Source organism: Musca autumnalis, unplaced genomic scaffold, assembly GCF_047663935.1.
Source record: "Musca autumnalis isolate F117 unplaced genomic scaffold, ASM4766393v1 scaffold_4, whole genome shotgun sequence".
Lineage (NCBI taxonomy): Eukaryota > Metazoa > Arthropoda > Insecta > Diptera > Muscidae > Musca > Musca autumnalis.
This window is the reverse complement of record NW_027411977.1, coordinates 84747534-84768301: the sequence shown is the minus strand read 5'-3', so window position 1 is coordinate 84768301 and position 20768 is coordinate 84747534. Positions and strand designations below refer to the sequence as shown.

The 20768-nt window shown below is 34.6% G+C and overlaps 1 protein-coding gene across 42 annotated transcripts in view; it reads right to left on the bottom strand.

Moving 5' to 3' along the window:
- Svil (Supervillin) overlaps window positions 1-20768 on the bottom strand; it is a 1126087-nt gene that overhangs the window by 311127 nt on the left and 794192 nt on the right. Inside the window, exons 1-2 of one of the 42 annotated variants that reach the window (XM_073980373.1) lie at window positions 10070-10349; window positions 9046-9163 (exon numbers count right to left, since the gene is read on the bottom strand). The exons of 39 other annotated variants lie outside the window; for them this stretch is intronic. The gene's annotated coding sequence lies outside the window, so the exon portion shown is untranslated. Of the gene's footprint in view, window positions 1-9045; window positions 9164-9904; window positions 10350-20768 lie in introns of those variants that run through there. 2 more of the 42 variants (XM_073980374.1, XM_073980375.1) reach the window with 2 other exon arrangements.

The window sequence follows — 20768 nt, the reverse complement described above, 5'->3', positions numbered from 1 at the left end:
GAAGTAAATCAATAATTCCGGAGATATTGACCTAAAAGCTCCAAGAAACCCTGACAGCACCAACCAAAATAGCAAATCCGCAAGATAATCCTCGCAGGGAGGAAAATGTAGCAAAAATCCTCAAAATACCTTAAATCTTGATGGATGGGCATGGCTAGATCGTCTTTTAATTTTATCCTCATCAAGAATATATATACTTTATAGAGTCGCAAATGATTAGTGTGATGTGTTACAAAGGGGAAAACAAACTTAGGCATAAGTTGAATATTCGGACTGGATTCTGATCGATGATAAAAAATATTTCGATCTAAAGGAAAATTTTGTTCGCGTTAGCCTAAATTTGTTCCTGTCCGTAGGAGAAAGTCTTAAATCCCCGGCCAAAGGCCGGCTATATATGAACAATTTAAACTAAACTTATCGTGAAAACCAAGGTAGTTTTTGAACATTCGTAGCCTATATCTCAGGAAGTATGGACTTCCTGCCCATGGTATATATATATATTTTGGCGTGATCAGCACTGCAAGCCCTACCTGTAATAAAAATTTCAGATCGATCCGAATCCAGTCCAAACATTCATCCTGGTCCCAAACTTAATATACCCTCCATACTATGGTGGAGTGAACAATTTCAATAATATGGTCCACACAAATTTGATGAATTTCCTAGCCGTTTTTGAGTATTTTTGACGGAAACAGGTTATAGGTACCATTTATTTAAATATAATATTGTCGTCCTCATCAGTTACGTTGTAGAGAAGTTCATCTACATATGAACGTATTTATACACACGTATACCTATATTAATATTTTTGCAAACATTTCAAAAGGCTAAAGCAAAAATTATTTTTACTCCATTCTTTGCAAATTATGTCAAGTAATATGTTCAAACCTGTTTTCACACGGAAACTGTAAGCGTTTTTAAGGTTTATTATTAAATTTCAATGGCAATGTTGGCTATAACTGTAAAAAATTTGTTGACGCAACACAAAACATAAAAAACTGTAACTTACTGTTAAAGCTAACAAAGGCAGAGAACTCAACTCTTTTTAATTACTCAGTTTTCTTGCTGATTCAGTAAGATTTCTTGGGAAATTAAATATGATGGCATGAATTGTAATCTTATGACAAAGATTATAAAGAAGAAGATGAAGAAAAATAACCAAAGTAAAGTCACAAAACATGATATTGAATACTTGATAATGAAAATAAAGAATATAATTATTGTATCCTTTAGTTGGTTGTTTTCTACTATTTTTTGCAAAAACTATTTATTTTGCAATGTTTTTATAGTTACCGCCATTCATTATGTTTACTATAATATTTCTCTTCGAGCATCTTCATTTGTTATTGATAACAATATGCCATGTCTCGTTCTAAATATTGATTTCAAGTAGAATGTAAATATTTAGAAAACATTATCTAAAATTTTAATGAAATACATAAAAAGGTACTTATTAAACAGATGTTTCAAAACAATTTCAAGAATGGTATCACTATACAGGGTGATGTAGGAGGGACAATAAATTCCAAGAGGCCCGAACGGCTTTGATATGGCTAAGTCCATGATTTATTTTGGTTCCTCCTTCATATCATCAAGTTGACACAACTTCATAGCGATTGCCAATATGAAAGATGACAAGTATAAAATTATCAGCTTTGCCGACATAAATATCGAGTACATCCCCCTCAGTCTGGGACATAATAAAAAGAAGCAAGCCCAGTATGGATTGTTTTAAGAAAACATTGCTGTTGTAATGAGTACTACGAGAACTATTCAAAATAAAGTTCAAAATTTATCCGCGAAAACACGTCTTAACCTGTTATTAAGCCTAAATGTGAACTTTTATGTAGGAGGTACCGGAAGATGTGTGTCGAATAGTGCATCTTCGAATTTGACGTAAGATTGCAAGAACGATTACGATGTGCAAAGATTGGACCAAATCGAAGACTAGCTTTAAGACCCATAGTTGGTGACGTAGAATTTTTACAGCTTTAGGGTTACTATCCCAATCAGAATCGACTTATCTATTATGAAAATTATACTGCCGTAAAATGAGTCGGGAGGACTACCTACTGGTATACACGCAGAGAAGAGATATTGTAGGATCAATCATAGTCTATGAACAAAATAGTGTATTTTAAAAATCTGAAAATATATGTTGTTGTTCCAACAATATATTTTGTGTCATTATGGTTCCTGACACAAAATATATGGTTGAAACAACAATATATATTTTCAAAATTTCAAAATACACTATTTTGTTCTTAAAATATGATTGCTCCAACAATATCCCTTCTCTGCGTGTACATGTCTCTAAACTGCACTTTTGCCAACAATTTAGAAATTGTATGTGGGAGGTACACGAAGAAATGGACCGATATAGTCCATATTCGAACATAACTTAAGCGTGAGAAATGCATTACCATGCGCAAAATTGGAGCAATATCAAACACTTGTCCATAGTTATTGTGCCCTTCAGGTACTTTAGTTGGTCACCGAGGATTTTTAAGAGCTTTTGTACCATTATTTCAGGAAACGTGGTCTTGCCCACGAAAAACATTATGGGGGTTATTCTGAATGAAAACTTCCCGTTAGTTTTGTCTCTCTGCCGTTTCAACTTAAAGGAGAAAGTGAGAAAACTCAATGCTCTAAACAGGGCCAACAAGAAGCCCTATCGATAAAAATTTGCAAACGATACACCAACTTTTGTGAAGAAGTTCGAGTACCTATTTTCCAATATAGACCTTCGTGGAACTTTTACGTTTGTGAGAAATATTACGAAGGGTTATTTAGAGCATTTGGGACATTAGGTCAGGAAGTTTTGTATTGCCAATTATACCTTTGTGAAAGAAAATTTTTAAAATTTGTGTGTTTGTTACTCGAGGGAGTCCTGGAATGTGGAAGCTGATATATGTCTGGAGGAAACATTTCGCCGTGCAAAGTTTGGGTCCAACCGATTACTTCCTTTGGAAGTTATCGTGCCCATTATTTTAGAGCACAATTCTAAACTATTGTGGTAGAGGTACCCAAACGATTGGACCGATATGGCTTATCTTCGATTCATCTAATCTTAGGTGAAAACTAATCAAAATATGATACAGGGATACGTGGTTGTAAAAAAGTCATAACTAGACAGCGGAATCCTATGCAAATGCATATATGGTTAAGATGGTCGTAGAGAAAATCTGATTAGACAGAAACTAGTTTTATCACAAAATAAAACGAATTAGGCCCAGAAATTTTTGCATGTCGTGCATATTTTGACATATTTGCATAAAATGAGCATATGCAAAACCATATGCAAAAATATATACAAGGATTTGTGGTCTAAAAATCCCACCGAAATGGCTGAAATGTCTTCGTTAGGGGTATGAAACTTTACACCTGAAATTTGTACGCATGGGTCTACGTCTTCATATAGCCCCCATAGAACGGTACCTGACGATTTCCGATATTTTTAATGTTATGGCCTCAACATCACACTTAAATGGCTGACATTTTGTATAAAGTCTTTGTTGGGAATATAAAACTTTCCAACTGAAATTTGTCAGTAAAGGTCCACGTCTTCCGATAGAACGGCACCTCCGGATGTCTGGTATTTTAAAGGTTGTGGACTCAATATCCCTCCGAAATGGCTGAAATTTCGTATTAAGTCTTCCTTGTGGGTATAAAACTTTCCACCTGAAATTTGTCGGTATAGGTCCACGCCTTCATATAGCCCCCATAGAACGGCACCTCCGGATTTCTGGTATTTAGAAGGTTGTGGCCTCAATATCCCCCCAAAATGGGTGAAATTTGGTATTAAGTCTTCCTTGGGGGTATAAAACTTTCCACCTGTAATTTGTCGGTATAGGTCCACGTCTTTATATAGCCCCCATAGTACGGTACCTCCCGATTTCCGGTAGTTTTAAGGTTGTGGCCTCAATATCCCGCCAAAATGGCTGAAATTTGGTATTAAGTCTTCCTTGGGGGTAAACAACTTTCCACATAAAATTTGTCGGTTTAGGTTCATGCCTTCATATAGCCCCCATAGAACGATACCTCCCAATAAGGCTTGCATAAAATTCAGGTTTGGTTGGAGAATTCTCTGAGTCCTTGCCCCATTGTTATGTCCTTAAACTGGACTATCACGAAATTGTTTTTGAAATTTATGGGCCGATATAGTCCATATTCGAACCTGATCTATGCATTGAAAAAATGCTGGTAGGGAAAATATGCTTAAACTAAAGTATCCAATAAGTAGCCGGCTTTCGTCAGGAATTTAAGACTTTCTTCTATTGCCAAACTTGGCTATGAATATTAAAATGTTCTACCCGATCTGAGATGTACCCATAGACAACGTAAAGTAAGACATTTCCGAAATGTCAAGACCCATTTGTCGTAAAATATGGACTTCTCCCCGGAAAACAATTCAAGGGGTGTTTCTAAAGGGCATTTAAGCCATAAGTTATTCAAAGATAAATGTACACACATTATGGTGCGGCGTCAGGATCGGAGTGATCTCGTGGGTTACTAAAAAATTAGGCTAACAAAATGTTCCCTATTTTTAAACAAGTGAACAAAGGCTATAGTCTGGACGTGGCCGACTGTATACCCTACACCACCACCCTGTGCATAAGCTTTTAACTGCTAAACATTTTCTGGGGCGATACTAAAGTTATCAGCCACCCTTTTATAACAAATGGCGGAAGCAAAAAAATAAAAAAAAACAAGGCCGCCCCTGGCTACGTCGGTGCAAAGCTGGGATATTCGACATTACAATTGAAATCAAAACCAGTAAGGAAAGGATCAAAGTCGGGCGGGGCCGACTATATGATACCCTATACTACTGTGAATATGTAAAATATAAATCGGAACTATATCCAGATCATAACCGATTTCGATATAATTTGAAACATTTATTTCCAGACCGAATTCAGTCACACATTCCAAATATCATAGAAATCGGATTTATATTGCGTGTTTGGTGCAACAAATACGCGAAATCGGCCGAAAATAGATATTGGAGCTATATCCAAATCTGAACCAATTTCGATATAATTTGGCATTTTTATTTCTAGACCGAATTCAGTCACACATTCCAAATTTCATCGAATTCGGACATATATAGCGTGTGTGGTACAGAAAATACGTGAAATCGGCCGAAAATATATATGGGAGCTATATCCAAATCTGAACCGATTTCTATATAATTTGGCATACTTATTTCTAGACAAAATTCAGTCAAACATTCCAAATTTCATTAAAATCGGACGTATATAGCGTGATTGGCGCAGCACATACGTGAAATCGGGCAAACATATATATGGGAGCTATATCCAAATCTTTACCGACTTCGATATAATTTGGCACATTAATTTTTAGACCTAATTCAGTCACACATTTCAAATTTCATCGACTTCGGACATATATAGCGTGTGTGGTACAGAAAATACGTGAAATCGGCCGAAAATATATATGGGAGCTATATCTAAATCTGAACCGATTTTGATATAATTTAGGACACTTATTTCTAGACCGAGTTCAGTCAAACATTCCAAATTTCATCAAAATCGGACGTATATAGCGTGTTTGGTGTAGCAAATACCTGAAATCGGGCGAATATATATATATGGGAGCTATATCCAAATCTGAACCAATTTCGATATAATTTGGCACATTTATTTCTAGACCGAATACAGTCACATATTTCAAATTTCATCGAAATCGGACATATATAGCGTGTGTGGTACAGAAAATACGTGAAATCGGCCCAAAATATATATGGGAGCTATATCCAAATCTGAACCGATTTCGCTTTAATTTGGCACACCTATTTGTAGACCGAATTCAGTCACACATTCAAAATTTCAACAAAATTGGACGTATATAGCGTGTTTGGTGCAGCAAATACGTGAAATCGGGCGAAAATATATATGGGAGCTATATCCAAATCTGAACCGATTTTCCCAAAAGCAATAGCGTTATTCCTATGGCTAAAAATATTGTAGTCCCCAATTTTCACCTGAATTGGACAAAAAATGCGACCTACGTACATGGACAGACGGACGGACATGCATAAATCGACTCAAAAAGTGATTATATGTATATCCCCAAAGGAACAATGGGTCTGTTTCGTTTCCTTTTGTATGTTACATACAAATGCACAAAGACATAATACCCCTTACCACAGTGTGGTGTAGGGTATAAAAATACTAGAAGCGGAGATATCCCATATGAATAAAACATTGAATTTTTCACATAAGTTTTTAGCCCATTCCGACCCATGAATATAATCCGACCATCACCAAAATCAATAGGCTTCGTTCTTTCTGGGATACCCATTAACACCCAAAACTTCGTGACGATCCGATCAAAATTGCGAGCTACAGCGATATTACAAAAAAGGCAAAATGGGTTGTATTACCGACTATGTACTGCGATATCTTGGTTGTTTGACCTTCTACGTTACATTTTCTTTCTATATCAGGTCTTGCTTTTGGTATACTCCTTACAGAAGTGGAAATATTTTGGAATAAAACGTTTAATTTTTATCCAAATATGTTTTTTTTTTCAGATCGACTCTATATCAGGTCTTGCTTTTGGTATACTCCTTACAGAAGTGGAAATATTTTGGAATAAAACGTTTAATTTTTATCCAAATATGTTTTTTTTTTCAGATCGACTCTACTCGTCGAGACATCAATTTTGTATATCGTCACCATAAATGCCGGAAGACGTAACCGACATGAAAATCGAAATTCGTTTTTTGGTGGAATCTGATACATTAAGCTAAAATACATGCTCTGGCAAAATTTCAAAGTTCTGCGTTTAAAAATAGCGGTCCTATTCACGAAATACCAAAAGACGTAACAGCATACTGTAATTTTCATAAAACACAAAAGGCGTAATCCACATTATTTGAAAATTAAACAGCAGTACAAACAATTTAGTCTTTGATTTTTGCAGCAATTATAATGCCAGAGGGAGGGTATATTGAGCTGATTACGGAAATGTATAATTTAATTTGGGGCAAATCCGGTTATCCGGTTATTTGATCCGAAAATCCGGACTAAAAAACCGGGTTTGACCCGGTTCTACTGAACCTATTACTACAAAGTGGGTGTCGTTTGGAAGCTTATAGAAATACCTATCACATGGCGTGATTATTTTAACCGGTTCGACTCTTATGCGGCTTATAATCCTATATGTTTAGTTGGACTCTCAGATGACGGTACCTCATGGCTGGTGATTCCGTTTTATGAAGTATAAAGACCATATTTGTTGCTAATTTTTACATCTTCAACTTTTACTTTAGGCGGTTTTTGTAACTCGAAAAACTTTTTGCACCAAAATTCAGATTTGTGGGAATTTTGGATATTTCCCCTTATACGCAGATCATAGGCAAAACCCAGGTTTGGTAAAATGTCGAAAGTTTTAATAAAAAAGTGATTGAAGTGTCTAATTGAAGATGATGTCTGAAGACCGACCTATGCCATGTTTTAGATAAACCTCCCAAGAACAACAAATTGTTTACTTATGCAAATAGACAGGAGATCCAATAAACTGCAAACATTAGCGTTTGATCCGGAGATTTTGGGGCAATGGGTCCTCCTTAAATATACGCACAGAGGCTAAAAGTTTCAAAAAAGAAACTTCAGCACCTGCTAGACTTAAAACACTTAATTCCAAGTGATTGTCATTACATTTATGGCAACATTCTTTATGAGAATTAAAAGTTACATTTAAATTGTTACACATCACTTAATTTATATTAACTATATTTTGTCGATAAATTGACTTAAATACCACAATAAATATAATATTCTGGATCTGATGTTTTAAATATCGTATAATACACTTGATATTATAAGTAATTGCAGTGCTGGTTGGAATGGACGGTTCACCTAATTGTGATCCACTGAAATATCACCGTTAAGATTGGGAATTGAACCCAACACCGTCGGATTGCTAGTTTAAAGTTCGCTTAGCCGCGTAGGCCAATAAACTAGTTCTAATTTAATTATAATTGTTTATTTATACTACTTTTTTCAAGTGTATACTCAATAAATTGTGGGTTACGTCGTTTGGCATTTCAGAAAAATACAATACCAAAAGACGTAACCCACACAGCTTCTAACATTCTGGAAAAAAATTAAATTTTTTTCCCAAAAATATATTTCTTCTCTGTCTTAACACACGATACTAAAAATTTTCGATATTTTATAACACCGTTTTCATTTTATAACGTTTTTTGCTTCTCCTGTAAAGTTTTATTTTTGTGGGTTACGTCTTCCGGCATTTATGGTGACGATATGTATATAAATATATGTCTACAAACAATATTTCGATGTTTTACAAACAAAACCAACTTATAATACCTACGTATTTTTAAAAATTTGGGAAAAATTGTCTTTCGTTTGGAGATCGCCTCGCCCACCATACCTTATGATATTTTTACTATATTTTGGTTTCCTTAGTTTCAATATCATAACAATGGCTGACGACAAAAAATTGGGATTTTGACCAGGAAAATTGATTTCCGAACCATTGTGCGTCGTCGGGTTCGGAGTGATGATAACAGGGGTTACTAAAAAATGTGGTCTTAGATACAAAATAAAAATTCTGTTATTAAAGTGTGTTTCAATTAATTGCTGGCCAAGCAAATATGGCAACAAAGGGTGTTGAAATTTTGGTTTTTATAAAAGGAAACATGGTCAGAACATAGTAAACAATGTTTCTGAAAACTATTTTCAATGAAAAGTTCAAACAATTTTGTTCTATGCCCTGATATTTACCTCTATCAGGTCAACGCCGTTGAAGACTAGTGTAATATGGGGCAAGCTTGGCTGATACAGGATCTCAATCTCAAAAAATCTCAACTTGTTTCTAAGTTATCAACGTTTACATTTTTTATTTCAAGTTACATCACAGTCACTGTATTTATATTCATTATATTTTAGTCTCACTACCGACAAAGTCTTATGATATAGGTAATGACGATATTAATAACGATAAAATAATCAGCACCCAAATAAAAATAATGTTTTGGCAATTAGTACAAACCTGGTTTAATTTCGAAAAACTCCGTTGATGATGATGCTGTTTGATGTTGTCTGCATAAATTTAGATTTGTTTAAAACACTTTTCTGTGTATTTTTAAAATGTCATTACAACAAAAAGACTAAAAACGAAACACAATAAGAAGAATGCAAATTAACAAAAAACCTCAAAAAATGTTTCACTTGAATGAAGAACAACTAATCGCTGTATCTCGACGTCGCCTTAAAGATGAATTACAACATTCGATTCGATGATTGTGCCAGTCACGTTTTAGAAGATGAAAAATCAGGGAATTTTGCGGCACTATGTTATTCAATACACCATAAAACAAAACACAAATTAAAAACAAAATACGGCGACGATGAAAAAATTGCAATATTATTTTTTTACATTTATCAATAACAACAAAAACAACTATGTACATGAATCCATGCAAACACACACAAACTCAGGGTGGTTTAAAAAATTGAAATCAACCTTTAAAAAGTAAAAATTTAAAATGCCTCAGGCAACAACAATAAAAACATCATAAACACTGTTGCGTTTGCATTGTTTTTGTATCTCATTTATTTATATTTGCGCCTCTCAGCTGACGCTGCGTTTGTTTTATGTTTATCTTTCCTTTGTTTTTGATTTTCTGAAAAGATTCTAATTTGAATTTGTTTACTACAGATGTTTATTTAGTTTTTGTCTTTTTCTCCTTTTTAGTTTTTTTTTTATTTTTCTCCTTAAACGACTTCTCTCATTTCAGTTTGGTTGTTTGCCTCCCTTTTTTAGCGATGAGAAACGAAGAGTTTGTGTGCGTTTGTTTGTGTTTCACTTTTATTTTAAAATTCTTTTTTATTTTGTCTGTTTCTTCTACCGCATTTTTTGCTTATTTTGTTTAGTTCGCCGCTTCTTTTAATATTTTCCCAATGCACTTCAGCACTTCAAGGCAAACGACTTTTGTTGTTGTATCGAATGAATAACAGAGATTTTAATTCTTTTGATTTCAAACTTAAAATTACAGATTTTCAAATATTTTTACTTTTTTTAAATAATTTCCAAAATCACAAATTTAATAACACAAAAACACAATTTTCAATGAAAATAATTCCGTCCGTAAAAATAACAGAATGCAGTTTCACTTCCGCCGTGTTCAAATGGAGAGTTGTTCGACTGTTTGTTTTTGACTGACTGACTGCTGTTTTGCGCGTCGTCGACTTGACATTTTGTAAACAAACGAATTGAAATCTCTCGACGAATTGAGTTGAGTCTCTCAATGAATGGGGAAGCAAAACAAACGAAACAAAAACCATTAAAACCCCTTATTTCTCAACCGTTGTTGTGGAACATAACAAAACGGAGGAAATTAAATACAATTGTGGAATAGTATTGGGGAAATCTTCTAGGTGTCGCTATATAAATATTATTGTAGTGTTGCCAGTATTCAATTTATACTAAATTATGGATATTGGAGTAAAGTAAAAGTATGTTTACATTGTAGTGGATTTAATAATACTGTGCAGCAGCATTTCTGGGGGGTGAATATACATATGTATAAATAACCCAGAAAATTGTCAGCATAGGTCATAATACTTGAGAAAATAGCTCTATATCTCTGTTTGGCGTTGTTGTAGCTTCGTTTTGAGATGACATGTCTTCAACTAATAGATTTTGTCCCGTTTTCACTGTAATTTTTTTACATTTATTCGAATTTTCTTCAGAATTAAAGTATGTTTTATTAATTTTCTCGTTTAGAGTTAAGCTTAATGATCTGAAATTATTTGTTTTGTTTTGAAAATGTTGCCTACTAGGGCGAAAATCATTTTTAATATTAATTAATATTTCCCTCAGCATTTATGCTAACGAGGTTATATACACTTTCATACGGGCAAAATGTGCCTCATCGAAATAACGGTTTTAGACCCCAAGTATGTTTGAACGAAATGTGTTTCAGACAATTTGGAGTCGATTTAGTAATGTCCGTCTGTCTGTCTGGCTGGAGCGCACGATAAGTCTCGAACGTATCAACCGATTCGATCCAAAATTTGGCTTTCGTAATATTTTGTCCAAACTTAGTTTTGGTTCGAAGATGGGCTATATCGGTCCACTCCTTCCGGTATCTCGCCCACAAAAGTTCAAAAATGTCCGAAAAATTTGTGTGCACGATAACTCTTTAAGGAAGTAACCGATTTGACCCATACTTTGCACATCGTGAAATTTCTACTAAACTTAGATGAGGATTCAAAATGGACTCAATCGGTCCACTCCTTTGGGTACCTCCTACACAAAATTTCGGATAAGTTCAGATAAGGACCTGCTCTCGAATCGTTTTGAATTTTGTTGCAACAACTTGTATTCATTGCCCATACGACGGTACATGTTTTATAGCGGACAAGTCCATACTTCCTGCGAAAATAGCCTGAAAGAAGCAAAAAGCCCGTATAACACCATGTACGCAAGATAACTCTGAAACGGATCTGCCGATTCGGTCCAAAATCTGGCCTTCGTAATATTTTGTTCAAACATAGTTTAAATTCTTCAGGTACCTCCCCCACAAAAGTTCAAAAATGTTCGGAAAAATTGTGCGCACGATAACTCTTGAAGGGAGTGACCGAAGTAATCCATACTTTGCACATCCTAATATATCTACTAGATATAGATCAGGTTCGGATATGGGCTATATTTGTCTACTCCTTCTGGTACCTCCCACACACAATTTAGGATAAGTTCACTTTAAGACCTGCTCTCGAATCTTTTTAATTTTTGTTGAAGCGATTTGCATTCGCTACCTCCATTACGACGGCAAAAATTTTTTAGGGGCAAGTTCATATTTCTTAGGAAAACGGCCAGAAAGGTGTAAAAAATCCCCTATGTCACCATATGTGGGTGTCGGAGAGCACGATAACTCTCGAACTGTTCAACCGATTTGGTCCAACATTTGGTCTTCGTCAACTTCAGGTACTTCTCCCCAATATTTAAAAATGTCAATAAAATGCTAGGACGATAACACTTGAATGGGGCAACCAATTTGGTCAAAACTTTGCATCTCCTAATATTTTGTCAAAATTTAGTTTAACTTCTAAAATTGCCCATATCAGTCCTCCCTATGGGTACCTCCCCCACAAAGGTTCGACAGTTATGTCTTAGTGCAGTTAATTCCTAATCCATAACTGTCGGCAAGTTCAAATGTCCAAAAAGGGCCACAAAATTCTGAAGAGACCTTAAATACATTCGATCTGTTCGTAGGTGAATGTTTCACTTCAGATTGGCCGAGGGTATATATCTGTCGGCAAAGCCGACTGACACTTGTTTACTTGTTTTTAATTAATTTCTCGTTAGAGTCAAGTTTAATGATCAATGATGCACGTGAAAATTGAAAGCCGAACATTCGAACCCACACAGGCACCACTGTGAGATGTTGCGCCTATAGCTTTGCAGACATATCGGCTGTGGAGCGGCTTCGCTATCATCTAAAGTTTCCTCTTTCAAATTCAATTTGTTTTTTACAACGCTGACTATTTGTTCGATCATTGTATGGCTTTCATAACAAACGCTTAGCGTTGTCTTTGAATGTTATGAGTTTGACTCTGAACGGTAACACGCCGTGACAACACTTTTTTTCCATGAGAATCATCTACATGAGGAGGCAATGATTCTTCCAGTGAAGCAACACAATGACATGCTTTCGTTGCAGTACCTGCTTGGATGTTACCGTGTGAGCCATCCCAATCACCATCTTGTGGATACGCCTGACAAATTCAGACAGATCAGGAAGGATATCCACGCTCTAGAGGGAGAGGTCCAACGATACAGGAGAGAACCCCTAGATCAACAAGCATATCAATCAGGTTTGAATAGCATTCACACCGACGCAGTTGCCAAGGCCTTAAGCAATTATACTGTGAATAAAGTACTCGGAGTACATCCCCCATCTATCGCAGCTGAGGAGCGTTAGCTGCCACGACAAACCAGAGTAGTTTTGGCTCAACTACGCTCGGGATATTGCAGTCGCCTAAATTCTTATTGGGCGGAAATCGATCGCGCCGTGCAAGACATCTGCCCAGTATGCGGCATGGGCCTGCACGACACAGAACACCTTTTCAACTGCCCCGCCAAACCTACCCATCTAACTCCAATGGATCTGTGGCTACATTCCATCGAAGCAGCCATTTTTCTGGAACTGGAGATAGACCCAGAGCCAGATTGAACAGAGGAACGAACATACAAACATAATAAAAAAAACACTGTTCCAACAACACTTTTTTCTCATGTGTTTTTCAAGGACGTGGGTTCAAACCCCAGCCTTGCTCAAACTGATTTTATTTTAAAAATTTTGCCTATTAGGGCGAAGATAATTTGTATACCTTCAGCATTTATGATAACGAGGGTATATACACTTTTATCGAAATAATGGTTTTAGACCACAAGTTTGTTTGAATGAAATCCGTTTCAAACTATTTGAAGTTAATTGATCCGTCCGTTTGTCTGTCTGGCTGGAGCGCACGATAACACTCGTTCAAGTTCAAAGATGGGTTATATCGGTCCACTACTTCCGGTACCTCCCCCACAAAAGTTCGAAAATGTTCGGAAAATTTGTGTGCACGATAACTGTTGAAGGGAGTAACCGATTTGGCCCATACTTTGCACATCCTGAAACTTCTATCAGACTTAGATGAGTTTCTAATATGGACTCAATCGGTCCACTTCTTCTGGTACCTCCCACACAAAGTTGTTGTAACAACTTGTATTCACCGCCCCCATACGACGGTACAAGTTTCATCTGGGACAAGTCCATACTTCCTGAGCAAATAGCCTGAAAACTGCAGAAACCGCTATGATACCGTGTTTAGTGGTTGGAGCGCAAGATAACTCTTCCTTCGTAATATTTTGTTCAAACTTAGTTTAAGTTAGAAGATGGGTTATATCGGTCCATTCCTTCCGGTACCTCCCCCACAAAACCTCTTGAGGGTAGTAACCGATTTGGTCCATACTTTGCACATCGTGAAATTTCTATCAGACTTATGGGTCTATCTTGTATTGCCACTAAACTTGAGTTGCGTTGTCTGCGCGACTGAGACGAAATGTTGTACCATTAATGTCAACTCAACTGGGTGGTCGATAAACATGTTATCGATCAGTGTTTTTTCAAACTTGTGACCTCTATTCGCAAAAAAAAAAAACATTTTAAAAATAATTGCGCTTTGGAAAACTCTTTTGTGTATTCTGGACAATATTTTAATATTTTGGCTGAGTTTTCGAGCAAATTTGGAAAACAACCCAAGATTGGAATATAACCTGCACATTGAATCTTCGGATCGTCAAGTTTTATTTGCTGTCCCAAAAAATGATAAGTTAGGTGGAATTATTTTTTGATGATGAAGAAAATGTACAGGACATTGCATCTATTAGAAGAAATTTGAGGGACAAGTCGAATCCATTGGAATTGCCATCTGCTCTGTAAGCTGATGATCATGTGGAAAGATCTGTATAATCAGTAAATTATTTCAGGTTTAAGGCGTATTTTCGATTGCCAAAGGATGCCGTAGTTTACGTTGTGGAAACGTTAAAGGATGACTTCAAAGTAAGTTACAGATCAACAGCAATACCCCCACTTTTAAAAGTGTGCGCAGCGTTGCGATTCTTGGAGGACGGAAGTTTCCAAAAGTCCCATGGCAATGATTTCATGGCTCAATCTACATTGTCGAGAGTATTGAAGGAAGTTGTCCACTTGATAGAGGACAAATTGTGCCAAAATTGGATCGTTTCGAAGTTGACAGATGAGGAAAAAAGGCAAAATAAAAACCATTTTTATTCAAAAACGAAATTCCCTGGTGTAGTTGGCTATATAGATGGAGGATGTTCGTCATTTGTACTTAAACTGAACCTACTGTATTTGTCACCAAATTCATTTGCAAAAGATTTGCTGCTGTCCGCTCCAAAGGCGATAAATTCACTTATTGTGATGAACCACCACCAGTGTCGTTGAAGTTTATTTTATTTTGAGGCATTTTCTTTTTCAACTTTGCTTTAAAGTGAATCCAGACTCTGCCACTCTTCAGGTGTTCGTGTTGGAGGTTCATGGCTGTTTAAACTGCCCGAAATGGACCTCCACGCTTCATCCGCTGTGGCTTTGGTTTCACCAAAACTCCCGAACTCCTCGGGCTAAGTTTGGATTTTCACTCAGTTTATCAATTAATATTTCGAACTGCTGCTTTGTCGTTATTTTCACCATATTGATACACAAAATTAATTAATGATGCAAAGAATCAATAATTGTTAACAAAATGTTTATTTTTTCCTTCTATTTTACTTCTTGTTTCTTCGAAAATGTTCGCTGCAACTGAAAATTGGTGGTTGCTGAAAAACAGCCGCTTCGTCAACTGAGATTCGCAACTTCAGTTGAGAGTTGCCATACAACTCTCCATTTGAACACGGCGGAAGTGAAACTGCATTCTGTTATTTTTACGGACGGAATTATTTTCATTGAAAATTGTGTTTTTGTGTTATTAAATTTTGGTTTTGCAATAAATAAGTTGACTAACTGTACGTCATTTCACGATGAGGCCAATGTCAGGGTTTTGAGGCAAAAAGTCATTTTTTCAAGACAGTGATTGAAATAAAATAATAACGGAATTATATTCTTAACACTTTCAAACCTCCAAAACCAAACAAATTACAATCTGGCAACGGCCCCCGGCGACATGCCAAGCTGCCAAAGATGTCATAATTTTCATTCCGTTTATTTCTGACATTCAGTCGAAATTAAACAATTTAAGTATTTCGGCGCCAATCTGTTGATATTATATATTTTTTAAAAATGGAAAATACGGGTAATAGTATGTAAATTAAGATTATTATTAAAAATGTAAATGTAATAATAGATGTGGTCAATAATTTGTTGTGTCAGTAAGTAATGTTTTTGAAGTAGTCTGTGGTATCGTCCATGTGTTCTTTGGAGTAGAACTTTCTGTGTCGGGATGTTTTCTCGTAAAAATATGTATCTGCGTATACTTACGAATAAAAAAATTATCAATTTCCAGATTTCGTAAAACTTAAAAATTTAGATATTTTTAATTTTTGGTTGGAAAATCTGCGAAAACCTAAACACGTTATAGACTGGATTTCTGCAAAATTTAATCGAGGTGTCAAAGACAACTTCGTGACGGGAGTTAAAAAATAAGTTTATAACATTTGTGCACGCCTTAACCAAAAATGGATAAAAAATTGAAGGTAGAAAAATCGTGTATTACAATTTGAAAGCTTATGGTTAGCTAGCGACACAGTATTTACGCTAGGTAATGATACAAAGAAGAGAGGGCGCCCTAATGTGGATTATAGTTAAGGAAGAAAACTTGCTTCGGAAGTCTCCTATGAACACGGCAACAATACCAAGCTCTTGATTCATGCCGCCTCTGTTTCGGCCAATTCGTCAAAAGAAAATATACAAACTATGTTCTCAAGGAAGTTCGGTATCAACCAACTAAAAATGAGAAAACAATTAACTTCGACAGAGAAAATTTATGAACGATATATCCAAATCTGAACCGATTTCAATATGATATCTCAATAATGTTTTCTAGATTCTGTCAGACACTTTAAATTTCATCACAATTGAACATATATAGCGTGATTGCTGCACGAAATACCTAAAATCGGGTGAAAATATATGTGGGAGCTATAACCAAATCTGAACCGATTTCGATATAATTTGGCATACTTTTTTCTAGACCTAATTCTGTCACACATTTTAAATTTCATCGAAATTGGACAGAATTTGCGTGTTTGTTGCACCAAATACTTCAAATCGTGCGAAAATATATATGGGGGCTATATCCAAATTTGAACCGATTTCAATATAATTTGGCAAACATATTTCTAGACCGAATCTTGTCACACGTTCCAAATTTCATCGAAATGGGACAGCAATTGCGTGTTTGTTGCACCAAATATCTCAAATCGGGCGACAATATATGGGAGCTACAGTGTTGGTCACAGAATTAGCACACCCCCTTGGGGCAAAATGATTTCAGTCAGCTAAGAATTTTGGTAGGGCAAATTGAAATGTTTTCGTAAACAAAATCCTTTTCTATAATGTATTTAACAGATTTAATGATATAAGTGAATAGTATTATCAGTGGTTTTTTTAAAATAAAAGTTTTGTGAAGACGCCCAAATTATCAAGGGGACATATTATTAGCACACCCTAAGATTTTTTAATTTAATTCAGTTACTATACAAAAATTAATTTATATTAAAGTTAATTCATATTCAAAACGTATTCAACAAATCATTTTTTGAAAGAAAAATAATTTATCATCCCGGAATCTCAAAATATATCCCAATAGCGGACCATTTTTCGTAATGTACACGTAAACGTCAGAAAGTCGCCAAAACTTTAAAAACAAATGTACAATTCGATCTGAAATTATTGGAATTATTAACCGATTACCGAAATTTAAATATAAAGTGTAAAAACTTTTAAAAAAGTGTTTAAGGCCGATGATTCATTTAAGAAAATTTTCGATTTGGAAGGGGTTTATAGAAAGAAGATCAATTAAATGCACCCTTATGTGAAGAAGGATCAACTTATAACACCATTTGTTATTCAAAATTACACGTCTGAATAACACCAAAGACCTATCACTACAAAACTGTCAACAAAGCACTAACAATAAAGGATTTTGAGGTTTGCTGAAATTTGTTAAAATCCATGAAAGTAACATATATTATTCAAGATAAATGTTTTCTGGATTATTGATCTTAAATTTAATTGTTTTAAGCTCCGGGAAACATATTATCTTGCGGTCTCACTAGACTATCTCCCATTTGCCTTATTTTTAGAAAATTATTAAAATTTGCGTAAGTCCCATAGAGATGAACATAGGTTTATCGTGGCATACATCACGACATATCGGTAAAATTCAGTCCAGATGGATAAGTATTTATAAAATCAATAGCTCAAAGCATCATATTACGGGTTTTTAATGAAAATTTTTGTGTCAAACGGACTTTACAGATGCACTCTGCTGGTGGGTACATCCCACTATTCCCAAATTTACAAAGATGAACAAGAATATGATGTTTTATTTGATGTTTCTATGAACTACTTGCATCAATGAATTTGTTTACATGTGAAAAAATCGAGAAAAACACTGAAAATCTGAAATTTCCATCAGCCCTTGGGATCCAAGGTGTACCCCATATAATTCTCTTCTGACACTGAAATTTCGGAGACTGGTGGGGAGTATAATTAGCAGACTGGAACTTATTCCCAAACGAAAGGGATTTAAAACTGAATATGGACGAACATATTGAAACTATTCACAATATTAGTGATTCTTTTAAGGTGTGCTAATTACGTGTCCAGTGAATTTAGGACATTTTTTATATTTTTGGAGGTTATTCAAATTGGCATTTATGTTTCTGTTTCTGTATTGCGTTTTATTCTTTAAGCATACTTCCGAGAATATATTAATACAAATACTTTATTAAATACAACTACTTTTGAAGGTCTTTTTAGGCAAAATAAATGTTAGTAGTGGGGTGTGCTAATTATGTGACCAACACTGTATATCCAAATCTGAACCTATTTCAAAAAAAAAAAATTGGCAAACTTATTTCCAGTCCGAATTTCACCACATATTCAAAATATCATCATATTTGGACAGAATTTTCGTACTTGGTCCATCAATTACTCGAAATCGGGCGAACATATATATAAGAGCTACATCTATATATGAACCAATATCAAGCAAATTAGGCAGATTAGTTTCTAGGCCTATTATAAACATCTGCACGAAATTTTGACATCGTGCATTCGTTTGACAGATATTCTATGGAACTGACAACATAAATAACACGTTGCTAGTAAAACCTTTTAAAAGTAGTTTGCATTAAGGCCGAAACTAAATCAGCTCCTTGCTTGCTTTGTCCCGGTCCACACTAGAGTGAAGAACATAAGCACAAAAGTGGTAACTCTGTCGTACATTTGTTTGTGGATTGTATGCAGGTTCATTTCGTTCAATTATTGGTTTGGAACTAAGCTGATAGATTCGATTTAAAAAATATGGCATACGTTTAGGCGCTACACTGTGACACCATACATTTACATTATTTTATTTTAGTGATGAATATGGATTTTTAGTTAAACACAATATATTTACAACAAATAGATGACATTGAACGACAAGGTTAATATGAAATAAAACACAAAAATTGTAGATTAAAACAAAATCCAAAAGTTGTTCTTTTTTATTAACTTCGTATATTTCAAAAATTCCAAGTAAATTTTGTGTTTTTTTAGCAATGATTTATTTATTTTGGAAAAATTACCCAAAAATACATTTAAATTTAATAAATATTTTATTTTTTGTTATGATTTTTTGCAATATAAATATACAATAAAGTTTTGTTGTTGTTATAAGTTAATTAGTAATTAATTTCAGAAAAAAAGTTAAAAGAGAAAGTCAACATAAAGCTTAAGTAAAATTGTACAACACAACATTCTTTGTTTTTATTTCAGTTTTTGTTTTTCAAAATATTTGAATTAATTAAAAATAGTTTTTTTTCTTTAAAACGTCTTTTTGTTATAGAAAATAAAACGGATTTTCATTCCTTTCAATATTTTTGATATTTTATAAAGGAGTGTTGCGGTTGTTGTTGTTGCTGCTGCAGGGGTTGTGGTTGTTGTTGATGCTGTGGCTGCTGTTGTTGATAATAAGGATATTGTTGTTGTTGCTGCTGATGATGATAGGATTGTGGTTGATGTTGTTGTTGCTGCTGATATTTATATGAAGGCCAAACATTTGTATTTATCGGTGGTGGCAGGGGATGATATTTCATAGCAAGATTTAAGCTGTTGTTTGGATTTGTTTTCGTTTGCATCATTCGGAAGTTGGAAACGGAATTGAGGAACGGATTTCAAAGGTATGGGGATATGGATTCATTTTGTTGTAATAGGAATTTTGAAAAAATAAATTTTGTTTAATAATTTGAAATAGAGTTTATTTTTCTTTTACTTCAACTTCAAATGTATCAATTTGTGTTTAATATTTTTTTAGTGCTGTTGTGTGTTGTTTTTTTCTTTTCTTTTGTTATGTGAGGTATTTGTGCAATGAAATAAATTTTATTGTTAAAAAAAACAGGCGGCAATATTTATGAAAATGTGCTTAATTTCTAATATTAGTTTTACATTAATATTTATGTTGTTCTCTTTTATAAATGTGCTCAAGTTTTGTTAGCAAAAACATGATTTTTTGTTACTTTTTTTTTAATTGTTAATTTTAGTTACTACAAATTATGAAAGTGTATATCGAGACCAGTCTTTGAAGATTTGAAGAAAAAAACACATTTAATTAAAATTTCATGGTTTTCTTTTTCGTGGTTTTGGGGTTAATGTTATTCTAACTACAATTAACACAGATAGCTGTTATTGAGTTTGTCATTTTTTTTTAATATCAAGCATTGCAGGATGGGTCTGTTTGTTAGTTTAATTTGTTTGTTTAGTAATCAATGCCATTTTAAACAATTTACATTTAGAAATATATTATTTATATAGTCTTTATATTTATGTGAAGAAGAATTTAAAAGAATTTTAAGTCAATAATCCAAAACTTACTAATGGAATTGGTCAATCAGGACACTAAAGTTCTCGCCTATGCAGATGATCCTTTCTACAGGGTCGGAAATTAAGCGTAGTGTCTTATCAAAGCTGACTCGGTGGACCACAGAAAATGGTCTTG